The sequence below is a fragment of the Pezoporus flaviventris genome, unplaced genomic scaffold, assembly GCF_033815535.1.
Source record: "Pezoporus flaviventris isolate CSIRO_AGI_PZ_B2104156 unplaced genomic scaffold, CSIRO_AGI_Pfla_v1 ptg000026l, whole genome shotgun sequence".
Classification (NCBI taxonomy): Eukaryota; Metazoa; Chordata; class Aves; order Psittaciformes; family Psittacidae; genus Pezoporus; species Pezoporus flaviventris.
Genome location: NW_026892574.1, coordinates 176840 through 189631, shown reverse-complemented (window position 1 = coordinate 189631; position 12792 = coordinate 176840). Strand labels below are relative to the sequence as shown.

Genomic DNA, 12792 nt, shown 5'->3' with positions numbered 1-12792 from the left:
GCGGGGCGGGGCCTAAGACACGGGGGGGCGTGGCACACGGTATGGAGGCGGCGGTCTGCTGTGGGGGCGTGGTCTAAGGCACGGGAGAGGGACTGGAACCGATATTGGGGCGGGGCTTGGAGCGACGCCAAAAGGGGCGTGTGTTGCGGTGGGCGGGGCTCCACCAGGGACGGCCGCAGGGCGCGCGGGAAGGCGGGATCGCGCGCGGCCAGGTGGGGCGGGGCTAGAGGTGGGCGGGGCGTGCGCAGGCGGCGGTCGCCGATTGGCCGCGGCGCGCTCGTGCCGCCGGTTGCTAAGCGCCGCGCGCCCCTCCCCTAGGTACGTGCCCGCGCGGGGTCGCGCTCGCTCCGCGCCGCCCGCTCGGTGCGTCGGGGCCGCTGGCGGCGGGAGGCGGCGGGGAGCGGCCTCCGGGGAGCGGCTTCCGCGCCCGGCTACGCACGGTGAGCGGTCCGCGGGAACTGGGGTCGGGGCGCGGGTCTGGCCTACGCCCGGTGGCGGCACCTGCCGGGCCGCGCTGCCCTTGGCCTACCGGGCTGGCTGGGTGCGGGGCCGGGAGCAGTGGCGCGGCCTGAGGCAGAGGCGCGGCGGGCCCGGGCCTCCCGGTGTGCGGGCAGCTGCTCGGCGCGGCGCGGCCCGGCGCGCCCTCCGCGGCCTGTCGGGGCCCGGTGCGGGCGGCGGCCCGGGCGCCGTGCGGGGTCCGGTCCCGGCGCCGCTACCCTGTCGTTCCGCTCTTCCCTCCTTCTCCTCGCTGCTTTCCCGCCTCCCAGCTGCACCGGAGCCGCTGTTCGGGCGCCGTCCGGGACCCCCCGGGGCCTGGGTGGCCGCCGCGCCCGGGGGTGCCCGCCGGGGGGCCGGCTCTGCCGGCGGGCGGGAGGCCGAGCGGGCCCGGGCCGGGGTACTGGACGGCCGGGCCGGGTACGACTGTGCCGGGCGAGGCGTGGGGCTCCGCTGCAGCCGCCGGTAGGGCGGTAGGAGCGGCTGGGCTGTGCTGGGGGCGGCGGTAGTCGGTCGGTCCCTGGACGCGCCGTAGTGCCGGAGCCTGTGTGTGCTCCTGGGCTCTGCCCCGCGGGTCTGCAGGAGCCCGCCCGGCGGCTCTTCGTGTTCACCGGGACCGGCCGGGCCCCGGTGGGTGTCCAGGAACCGGTGGGTCTCGTTGTGTCTCTGAGCACGCTCCCCATGCAGTGGTGCCGGGACTCTCGGCTCCACGTCCGCACCGGCCTGACCTGCCGGGGGCTTTGCGGGGTCCCTCCGGCTCCCAGGGCTGACTCTCGGCGGAGGCTGCTCCAGGCACGACAGACCTACAGTCAGACTTGTGAGGGTGCGTACATGCGAGTAAATAGTTCTGCTGAGGTGTGAATGTGGGATGCTCCCCGTGGCCTCCCAGGCTCCTCAGAAGCAACAGGCTCTGAAGCAGCTTGCACGGGTCTCCAGTGAATTTAGCAAATTTTTGCCCCAGGTTTGAAGTTTGAAAACCTCCCGTGTGTGTTTTTAGAGTGTCACTGGGTCTCTGCTGCCCAGGATAGGGGGACATGAGAGGGTAGCAGAGCTTGCAATTATTCCCTGAGATCCTGGAGCTTTGGCTTTTCAGCTTGGGAAAATGGCACTTATGTTGTTCACCTGTATCCAAAATGAGATTAAAATCCTATTTTTATATAAAAAGACCAAACATTTGCCTGTCTTCTCTCAGTCCCTCCAGGCAGGGTCTTCTTTCCACTGCCATGACATGATGGACTGCTACTGTATTTTGCTTTGGGAATACTGTTCTTCACAAAATCTGTTATTTAACTGTTTATGTGAAATGCTTTTTCTCCCATCTTTAGCTTTATAGATTTCATTCCTCGCTTTAGGACTTCCTAACTTGTAAATTTCTTCACAGAGTCTCTGTCACTATAGTGAGCATCGTAGACCACTTATTCATTCTTCACAATGCTTGTCATTGCACTCTTCTATCCTAAATATAGGGTAGTATGCCAATGAGAGAAGCTCGAGAGCAAGCTGAAGTGCTGGAAACACCACTGTTTACTCAGAGGAGTAATCAGCAAAGCCTGGCTGATTCCAGGTTGCGCCGTCTTCTTGCTGCAGGAGCTTGCTCTCAGTTCTGTGGGAGCTGGCACAAATTGTTGAATAATGACAAAATGTTGACAGCACATGTTAGCTTAGAAATACCCATTTCTTTAAGGAATTGTGTAAACCGAGTAGTAAATTCTGCTTAATTATTGATTTGGGGCCTGGAGAGGTGGATATCTCTGGCATACTGTGATATCAATGGAGGTGTTCTGCACCTTGCTGTATACCTGTAGGTTTTGTATGAGATTTGTTAACCCTGACCACTTCTCTGCTTTTAGAAATGGCTGGTGCTTACTGCTAGTTCCAGCACTGCTTACCCACTTCTTTCTCATCTCCCACTGCCTGGTGTGCTGGGCTCGCTGCTACAAGAAGTGAAGGAGGATGCGTGACAGAGCGAGACCTTTTGCCAGCTTCAGCCGCAAAGCACGTGGGTAGAATTGGCTCGAAGTTGTGACCATAGCTTGTCTTCCACGGACGGCTGGTCTGGAGGAATTCCCACATTGTGTCTTGTTGGTAGAGCTGCTCTCTGGCAGTGAGGGGTAAGGTCTGAGGGAGTGCTGCTGCGTCCTGGCTGTGCGAGCACGCTGGCTGACAAGCCTGAGAGGTGCTTTGCACTAAAGAGCAGCGGTCCTCCTCAGCTCCTGATGGAGGAGAAGACTGTGTGGTTGCATAAGCTAGGTCCTGTGGGAGTTTTAAAGCTTCAGTGCCCACAGCAGAGGTGTGAGATGCAGCCTGTTGTCAGCCTGGCACAGAAGATGCGATGGTTCTGCCCTGGCAGGAGTGCTGTTTTTCAACAATAGGAATGGTGTCTCCTTGTCTTTTCCATGTCCCTTGGAGGAAGGCATAATGAGAGAAGTTGTGCCAGTGTGGGGAGGAAGCCCAACTGATGGGAGTAAAACTGTCTTGTTTTGGCAGTGCCAGCTATCTGGAAAGTTTTGTGGTGGGGATGATTTTGGATGGTTTGTGCTTTTACTCCTGTTAGCTGAGGAATATTGAAGAGGATTTATTCTAGTAATGATTAATTGGAGTGAGAGGAAAATGCAGACTCTGAATTCTCCGTGGGCAAACAGGGGTCATGTAAATAAATGCCTCTGACATTCTTTGTGGTGCTTGTGGACTGTCTACCAATTACTTCTGGTCTCTTGCTGAATCAGTGAGGGGCTGTCACTCCTTGAGCTCAGAGTACTTCAGCAGTGATTTGGCCGAAATACAAATAAACACAGTTGGACTGACCTAGTGTATCTGAGCTCTTGGTATGCTGAAAATGTTTGTTCTTGGGATGTTTGTGCAGTCTGGAGAGCTCTGTACCTTAAACCTGATTTGCAGAGGACCCTGACCATGCTTAAGCAGTGAAACATAAATGATCAGCCTGAAGAACTTGTGCTTTTAGGACTCGTTCTGCGAGACTAAGTTTGAGCAAACTACTAAGGTGCTGCTGGATGGGAAGTTAATACATTAACCTATGTGAATACACTAGGTAGGTGCACTTTCTAATCCAGTGTCTTTTTCTCTGTGTGTGGGTGTGTGTATCCCTGCACTTATTCATTGGCTTAAACTGTTTCTGGTTCAGCTTTTCTGGGATAAAGTTTTAGCTTGCCAGTGGGGAAGATGGTTGCCTGTATTTGGTGTTACCACTTTCTTTGTCATTGCATTTTGGATGACCTGATCTGCTGGTGCAGCACTGTCCAAAGGAGATGGTCCAAGTTCCCTGGCCAGGCAGGCCTGTTCCCTTCTTGTGGGTGCCTGCTGGGCCTGTCAGCTGATGGTCCCAGGGACCAGCAGAAAGTTCCTTGGCTGTTGTGTGTGTTGTGAACTGTTCTGGGTGTCTGGTGAGGAGGAGAGGGGACGAGGTGAGTGGCACGCCTTTGTTCAGGGTATGGGGAGGCAATGGGGGCCTCCCACTTCTGTTGGCAGTGATCTGCTTGGGTCAGCAAATGCGTCTTGGAAACACAGCCTGAATTAAAGCTGGAGCTTCTTGCCTGATGGTAGCTTCTGCCCGAGTGATTAGCTGGGGTGAAAGCAATGTAAGGCACCCTAGGAATGCACCCCGTTTTCCTGGATGCCGTGTCCTGCTCAAGGTCACCTCAGACTGGCAGTGCTGGGTTTTGGGAGCTAGGCTTGATGTACACTAGGAAGTTCCCTGGAGTGTCTGCTTATAGCAGCCTCTCCTCTTCCGCATCTAGGGTCTCATCCCTGGGCAGTGTGCTGGTGTCTGAGAGCCAGGGAGGGCTGCTGGGCTACCACAGCTCCTGACGGTGGGCCTGTGGAGAGCTCACGACAGCCTCCCAAAACCTTAACAGAAATGGTTTTCTGCCATGTGGCCCCATGGGCTATGTCACTGCCAGGCCATGTCAGTCCCAATGCCGATGCCACCATGGCAGTCCTGGGGTGAGCCACAGAGGGTTAAGTTGTGTGGGATGGCTGAGCTGGTGTATGGTTTGCTGCTTTCAGAGAGGAGAGGTCCAACCTCCAGACATGCAGTTGTGGTGGTTGCATTTGAGCTGATCTTTTTTCCTGGGTTAACTTTCTGTGACTTAGTAACCTGGATTGTCCATGGTAGGAGCCCCAACCAGAAGCAACTTGTCAGCGCTCCAGCAGTGTGGGTGGAGAGGAAGCGAGGCCCAGCGTGGAGAAGAGGTAGAGGAGGAAGCAGTGGGCATGGTCCCCATGCTGGAAAGCAGTGGGTTAGCTCAGGACAAGTGGTTGCCTCAGCCAGGCTCATGGTTTGATGCTCTTTAAAAGGGCCTTTTGCCTGCTTTCAGCTGTGCTTCCTCCCACATACCAGCTGTGGTGCTGGGCTGATGCATTGGTCAACTGGCTTTGCTAACTTGTCATAGCTGGGGTTTTTCAGCTAGACCCATTCTTCGCTGGCTTTGCAAAGTGGTCAGGAGTGGTGTTGAAGGTAAGGAACCGTTGTAGTGGCAAAGCCTTTTCTTGGGATGGTGCTCCTAGCCGTAATGGATATTTGCTTTTTCAGGGTTGAGCTGTCCCCCAGGTTTCACTGTCCTGCGGGTGTCCTCTAGGTCTGTGGAGTAATTCTTGGTTGGATTCAAAGCACACTGTCTCTGGCAAACCTTCACATGCTGATAGGGCTTGGAAAGAGTGTAGAACTTATCCCAGCCCTGCAGGTGGACAGTGTTCAGTTTTGGCTTGGGTTTTTCTTTAGAAAAACAGCCTCCTGGCCTCACCTAGCCTGTAAGATATATTTGAATGAAAATTTTTGCTGTTGAGTTCTGCTTTCTTCCCCTTTTCTTGTGTTTGGTCTCACCACAGTACTCAGCTATGGCACTTGCTGTTACTGCAATCCTAAATAAGGGTACGGTGTGTATTTTATACTTCTGAGAAGGACTCGATTCATAGAGGGTTACATGGGCAGCTTCAGAAATATTTTGGATTCTGGCTCCTCTGAGCTTTCTAACAAACTGGCTTAGAAGCCTCTTCCTGCAATGCAAATGCTCCTTGGTAAGGACCTGATGAGCGGCATTCCTCCTCTCCCTCCTTAGGGGGTGAAAAAGTGATTACGGAGAGGTTTCAGTTTACTCTAGCATGGTTACAGGTCACGAGAGTGCTGAATGCATATAGGCCATGAATTCACACTGGGTCTTTTCTTTTTTTTGATCTAGATTGTACATTTAGACTTCAGAAAGCTTAGTCTTCTGTGAAGTGTGTTCCTTAAGGGTGGGGATTAGCATTCAGTAATTTTGATAAGGGTTTCCGGTAGCAGATACCAATCATTTTTATATCGGTCCCAAAGGCTGATTGATTTTTGGATGAGCCCAAGTAAGAAGAAGCCCGGAGAGGGTTTGAAGCAGTGCTTTTTCACTTGATTGTTGAATTACAACAGGTAACCTGAAAGCCTCGTGCCACTGTCACAACTTCAGATCGCAATGTGGGGGCTGTCTGTGCTGTTGCTCCCTTGCGGGTAGCGCTGCTTGTTGCTTGTCACATAGGCTGCTTTCTTTCATGTGCTAGGTCAGAGCCCAAGTGGACTCCTTCCTCCAAGCTCTTTGGGAAATGCATCTCTTCCCAGAGCTCCTATGAGGCCCCGAAAGGATTTCCTTAGATGTGTGTGGCTTCTTTGGGACTTTTTGATTACAGGGCAAATGGACCAGGAGTGGTCGATTAAAAATGATCCCTGTCTCTAGTGCTCAGTTAGTCAGCAGCCCAGGATGCTGTTCAAATACTACTTTAATCAGAATATTTAATATTTAATCAGAAATAGTTGCTGAGTTTTTCCAGTATGGCTTCAGTGCCTCTCCTATAAACTCATCTGCAGCCCTTCAGTGCTGGTTTATAGCTGAGAGTGTCTTCTGCAGCAAGGAAATTTTCATCTGGCCTTCTTTACTTACTGCTGAAGCAATGTATAAGGTGAGATCTTTTGTTATCTTTGTGTCTCCTGGGATTCCTATGGGAAGACCTTACACAGGTGTGGGCTTCTGGGTGGGTAACAAAAGGCATTTAGAGCCAGGAGGCAAAACAAGATGAGTATATGCTGATATTGAATGCTTTGGGGCTTGCTTTTACCTCTAAGGAAAAGACCTTCTCTCTAGATCAGCTTTCTCTGAGGATGAGAACTTTCTTTTCCCAAAGGAAGGAATTCTTCTAATGAAATGGTCTTGCAGTCATCTACAAACAGAGTTGTGGAAAATCTGCCATGATGATTTTGACACGGGTTGTGATGATTCCCTCTTGGTGTTCCTCAGACTTTCTAGCTGGGTCTTGACACCTGTGGAGCGTGAGCTCTGTGTGCTGTAGGAGCCGATTCCTGCATGACGTGCCATGCATGGTGTGTTCCCACCCCAAAGGAAATATTTCTAGTGGAATTTTTATGATGGTGCCTGGGGCCTCCATTAGAGAATAAAAGGTGGCTATTCTAAAGCCTTCTCCAAATTAAACTTTGCATGATCCTATCAGGAAGATGCACAGAATCAGTGTAGCTCTGCCGCTCTGAAAATTAGACTTCTGTAGACGCAGTGTGAAGATTGGCTGGAGACAGGGGTGCGACAGCACTGGTTCAAAGGGAGAACCTTCCTCTAGTATTTTGCCTAAAGTTCAAAACCCCTTTGCCTATCTGCTCCAAACATTCCTCAGCATCTTTCCTTTTTCCTGCACACTGTACAGTAGCACATGTTTTAAGACATGTTGGAAAGTGTGATTTTGGTAGTAGTGGCAACAACAGGCACAAACAACTTGTATCATTGATATAATTAATTCTTGCTTTGAGTTCATTGAAAGCTTATGCTTTACATACAGCAGTGGAATAGCTGTTTTATGGAGTCTGTAAGCGGTCCTGCAGGTGTTGGAATGTGGTCACAACGCTGATCTGTCTGTCCTGTGTGGAATGAAGCATCAGGAATAAGGCAATAAACCTTAATATAATTAGTGTCCAGGTTAGATCAGCTGTTTTTTAGGCTGGGCATTAATGATTTTGTTGGTGGCAGTAATGCAGAAGTGATTTGGACTAACGATCTCATGGAACTTGGCATGAAGGTCTGTGCCACGGCACTGTGTATGTTCACAGGGTATAGGTTTGGGTCCCCCAGAGTGAGATATTTGGCCAAAATGTGAAACTTTGTGTCCTCTGCATGGAGAATTTTGTGCCTCCACTGGTGTTTGTGAAGCTGGTGCTTTATGTTTACCCATGTGCCATCAGCCTTGTGCTGCTGGCTCTTTCAGCAAACACTTGATCATATCTTAGAATAAGATTTTATTTGAGTATCAGGTAAGGGAGGTGAAAAGTTTGGTCTTTGGAGAGTAAACACAAATCTCCTTCAGTGCAGAGGAAGCTAAAGCAACCTGTTGTAACGGCAAATCCCCATGAGCTTGTGGTAGTAAGCTATAAGGGAAGTAAAACAGTAGGGCTTTATAGCCTCTAGGAAACTTTGTGATTGAAGCTTACAGAAAAAAGGGCTTCATTTGCTACAGGGAACAATGACATTGTATATTGTGGACTTAAAGCCTTGCAAAGGCAGTGGTGCTCCCCAGTGTCATAATGGTGATAAGCCGGGATAAAAGTTGTGTATGATTCTGCCTGCTGAGTGTGGGAGAGAGAAGTATTCCGTGATTACCATGGCTAATTTAGGTGTGAGAAGGTTTGCTTGGAAGCCTCAGTCAGAAGTGGATGAGCTCCTGGAGTCTAGAAGCAGTCCTCCAGACCTCTGATGTGGCCCAGCCACCACCCTTCCCTCAAACCAGTGTCCCAGCACTGGTACCATAGTGCTGGGATCAAAACTGCGCGCCCTGTTTTCCTGGAAACTGGAATCCCCACCCTCCTCTTCCTTCTCCCCACTGCGCTGGTTCTGTGCTGCTAGACCAAAGCCTGCTGTGCTCCTGAAGCATCCTAGTCTTTGGGTCAAGTGGAAGCAATGGAAGTGCTGCTCGCCCTTGCCTCCTGCTTTCCCCGTGCCCAGCAGCGCTGGCTGGAGCCAGGACCCGAGGGACAGGTAGGGCCATGTATTGCTTACAGCCCCTCAGTGACTTCTGATGTGCAGACTGACTGCTGTGTGAGCTCAGCCTGGCCTGGCGGTGGATGTCCTCAGGGAGAGGGGCCATGGTGTTGTCCTGCCATCACAGGAAGAAGCTGTTTCCTGCAGACCTCTGTGCTGCAGCCTGGTGCTGTGTGCCTCGCCCTGGTGTGACCCGGCTCAGCTGCCTCCAGACTTTTTCTCTTCCCTGAATTGCAGACTCCTAAAGCTTCCCTGGAGGTGCATATCTTTGTATAGCAAGCTTAATCCTGCTGTCTTCAGGTAAGCCTTTTCGCACCTTCGATGGATTTCTGACAGTCTGTTCACACGCTGGTTAAAAACCTTTGCCTTGATGCGGTGCTTCAGGAGATGGTTTGAGGCAGCTTCTCCCCTGTTCCATAACGAAAAGCAGAAAACAGAGAAGGCAGATTTGGGATTTGATTTTTCCTGAAGTTGAGATGAAATCAAGGCACTGCAAATAGGAGCAGTTCTGCCCTTGCTGCCCTGGCCGTGTGTACCTGTTCAGCTCAGATCCCGCTGGAAAAGCAGTCCACCGCCAGCATGAGGAGATCACAGAGCACAAGGTTGGGTGCAGAGCTCTTCCCTGTGAGTGTCTTTTGGACTGGTGTAGTTCGTGGCTTGGTCACTCCAGCTGGGAGCCTGGGAAGGAGTGCTTCACATGCTGAAGTCCTGTTTTCTGGTCATATATGGGAATTCAGGCTGGTTAAGCCGACTCCTGATGCAAGTGTTTAGGGGTGGGATGATTCTTTAAGCAGTGACTTAAGATGATGATTCTTGGTGAATTCTGTGCAGCTGACTCTAAGCCCTGTTTGGAACCAACAGTTGTGGGCTGTGCCAACTGGAAAAGGTCAGCTGAAGCAAGGAGCCAAGGGGCACATGGCAAGGTGTCTGGTTGGGAGCGAGGAAGAGCCACCCTCAGTATCCGTAGAAGCAGATGGCTCTGCTCAGCTCTGCAGCTTGTACTGATCCAGGAGCAGACACCTTTCATTCCCTAGCATGTCAGTGTCTGCTCTGGTCTGAGGCAGACCCAGGCGGGTACAGTAAGTACATGGGTCTGCATCTCAAAAGATCAGAAAAGCTGTCTGCTTCCCACTGGGAGCGGAGGAAGAGTCTTGATGGGAATCTTGGTGATGTGAATCTACTCTAAGGAGACAGGCTTTGAGGATCAGCTGGAGTCATTGAAGTGGCCAGTGTTGTCCCGCTTGGGCTTTGTGGTAGCAGCCAGCTGAGCTGACTTACAAAGCACTTTGAAAGGCAAACAGTTGTCCTATTTACCTCGCCTCTCCTCAATGGAGAGGAATTACCTGTGTCAGCAGAGCCAGGAAGTTGTTTTTCTTCTTTACGCTTGGTTAGGAGGAGCATACATTTGAACTCTTCCGGGTGTAATGAGTTAAAGATCTTTCTGGAGCAGAAACAAGGCAAAACAGTGCAGCTCCCCATCTGGGTGGTGATCCTGAATGGAAGCACAGCCCCTTGGGGAAAAGCAGTAGCTGATGCTGCCGAGCAGGCTTCATAATGCTCCAGGTTTTTATCACAGGCTGGTCTGCTGGACTCCAACAAGTTGATGATATGGAGGCTGTTGGTGCAGGAAAGAGGTCTTGCAGCAGTGTCTTGTTCCATTTGCTGTTGGCAGGCTTTAGAGCAGTCCCTTGCATAGAAAAGTCACATGAGAAAAGCATTTAATGTATTTTTAGATGTCTTTTAAAGTGCCTTAGTGCCTGAGAGCAAACCTGTGTCGGGTTGCTTGCCTGCTTGCTGCAGTTTGCCCAGAAGTGTTCAGGCAGACTGTTAATGTGGGATAGATCCAGTCAGAGACTTCTACTGTAAGGGATTTGTTCTGCCTGCTACCAGGATGCAGCTGGCTGTGGGTGGTGGCCCTCACTGTCAATATGGTTGCTGCTTAGGACAATAGTGGGAAATGAATGGGAGATGTCCAGCTGAAAGTAGTTTAATTTCTTTTTCTCTTTTGGAATTATTTGGGTTTTCCTGTGTGACTTTGTGCAGTGCTCTTGCATGGCACAGTTTTACAGGGTCCAAACTTGGCATGCTTAGCTTCTCAGTTGGTTTGAGTTGCTGCTGCTGGCCCAAGAGGTCCTGCCTTTCACTTGTGCTGGTGCAGGGGAAAAAGGGAAGTGGTCTTGTAGACCCTCCATGCAGCCAGGAAACTGAGCCAGGTGGAAGCTGGCCTCTTGTTTTGTCTCTTGCTGGATTTCTTTAGTGTGTGTCAGTTTCCCTCATCCACTTCTCTGTGGTTGTAACACTTGTACCACCACAAATAGGAGAGAGGAGTGGGATGGGAGAGGTGGAAATGCTTCCTATACAAAGAACACTGGCTTAAAATGACTGAAGCTGGCCACGATGCTGCTATGTATCTTCAAGCAGGCCAGGGCACATATGCCATGTGAAGAAGAGTTGAGGAGAAGGTTCAGCCATTCCTCTCTCTAAAAACCATTGAGTTTCCAGCTCCTTTGCCAACATGGGAGAATGAGTGCTGCTGGTGTTGCGTGATCTCCTGAGATCTTTGTGGGCCACTGAATAGGAGGAAAAGTGCACTGGAGTAGGAAGGAAGCATGATGCACTGCATTGCCTCCCATCAGGAATGGGACTGTCGCTGTGATGTGTGCATGGGAGGGTGGAAGTATGAGCTGAAATCCTGGGTTGTGCACACAGGGTGGGATCACTGGTGTCTCAGTTATCTGGTGCTTGTTTGGTGGCCAGGCTGTTATACCAGTGCCTACCTGACAAGAAGAAAACTTCTTTCCAGGAGTCCTGCGCTTACAGAGTAAGGTAAAAGAATGGGAGGTGATGGCAGGTGGGGAGAGCAGGGGACTCTAGAGGAGCCTCCTTTAAAAGCAGCAGTATTTATGTAACAGCTCACACAAAATGTTAATGTAAATATGACAAGCTGTGATTTTTTTTACCTTGGAGCATCTGGTGAGGTGACTCTTAAGAGTGGTTTGTAGGCAGGTGGGACAAGAGAGCTGGAAAGTTCTAGATCTCTCTCCTTGTTCTCTGAGATGGTTTTGACACTAAATGGTGAAAGTCTGCATATAGCAAGAGGAGGAAGAGGAAGCCAACAAAGTAAAACCTGGAAAAGGTGCACTTTTCTCTCATTTATTTACTAGGGTGCTTAATGGAAAGAAGATGACTGTGGCTTTCCCATCTCTTGAAGCCTTTGACTCAAGACAATGTGCGAGATTGACTTTAGTCAAGAGTTGTAAACCTTTGGGACTTGTGTAACAGCTGTTGCTAGATGCTGGCCTTTGACCTGATGTGGACGTGTTTAAGGACACAATCTAAACCAGAAATGTTGAGCTTTTCAGTACAGCCAGCTCAACTAAATGTGTATTTAGCAAGCAAATTTGTTTTTCTTGTTCCTGTCACTTAAAATGAGCATGGCTGCGCTAAGAGCTCTTCTGAGGTGCTGCTGCATCTCACCCAAAGCCCCAAATTGCTGCTTAATTTATGCCGACTCAATTGGATCCCAGGTTTCTGGAGGTGAATTCTAATAGCGAAAGCGGAGCCAGTGCCGGAGCATGGCGGGTGCCAGAGAACCAGTGCCTGCCTTGTGCTGCTGGAGCACTCTGGCTATGGTGAGGTGAGGCAGGCAGGCAGCAGATGGATGGCTGCATGTGCCGCGGCCAGCACTGCCTTGTAGGGAGATGTGCCGGCAGCTGGTCACTTGTGGGCCCGCTCCTGCGCGCTTGGCTCACGGGGCTCGGGTGCTTTTCCCTGGGGTGCCTTTCAGTGCGTGTATAAATACAAGCAGGTTTCAGAGGCACTGCAGGGTCTCCTCTGGCCCCTTTTTAAGGCTGAGTCATAAATAGGTCGGTGTCTGTGGGTCTGGCTGATCTGTCGTCAGGAATGATGTAATGATCAAACCTAGCTTCATGATGGCTTTCCTGCGGTGATGCTCTCCTAGGTCTGTTTTTTCTGTTCTCTTCAGGCCTGAGCATCCCAGGTGCCAGGTGAGGTACATTTAGGCCCTGGAAAAAAGTTAATTTATCAGAACTTGCTATGAAGTGATGTTCTTATGGTGAGCCAAACTGGTCACGGTGTCTCTTCTCCTTTTGATGCAGACACTGATTGTGCTCGCTTGCTTCCTGGGGAGCCCGTCTGGCTGCAGCACAGCTTTGCACTAGGTTTTATAGTTAACACGCTTTGGAATAAGTGTCATTTAAAAAGTATCCAGCCAAGAAAGAGCACAAGATGTAATTCCAGTGACGTGTTGGGTTTATTT

General features: G+C 51.0%; 1 protein-coding gene across 2 annotated transcripts in view; it reads left to right on the top strand.

Moving 5' to 3' along the window:
* Positions 1–315: 315 nt before the first annotated feature.
* DAG1 (dystroglycan 1) overlaps positions 316–12792 on the top strand; it is a 52580-nt gene continuing 40103 nt past the window's right edge. Inside the window, exon 1 of one of the 2 annotated variants that reach the window (XM_061458220.1) lies at positions 316–440. The gene's annotated coding sequence lies outside the window, so the exon portion shown is untranslated. Of the gene's footprint in view, positions 441–3399; positions 3545–12792 lie in introns of those variants that run through there. The other variant, XM_061458219.1, reaches the window with a different exon arrangement.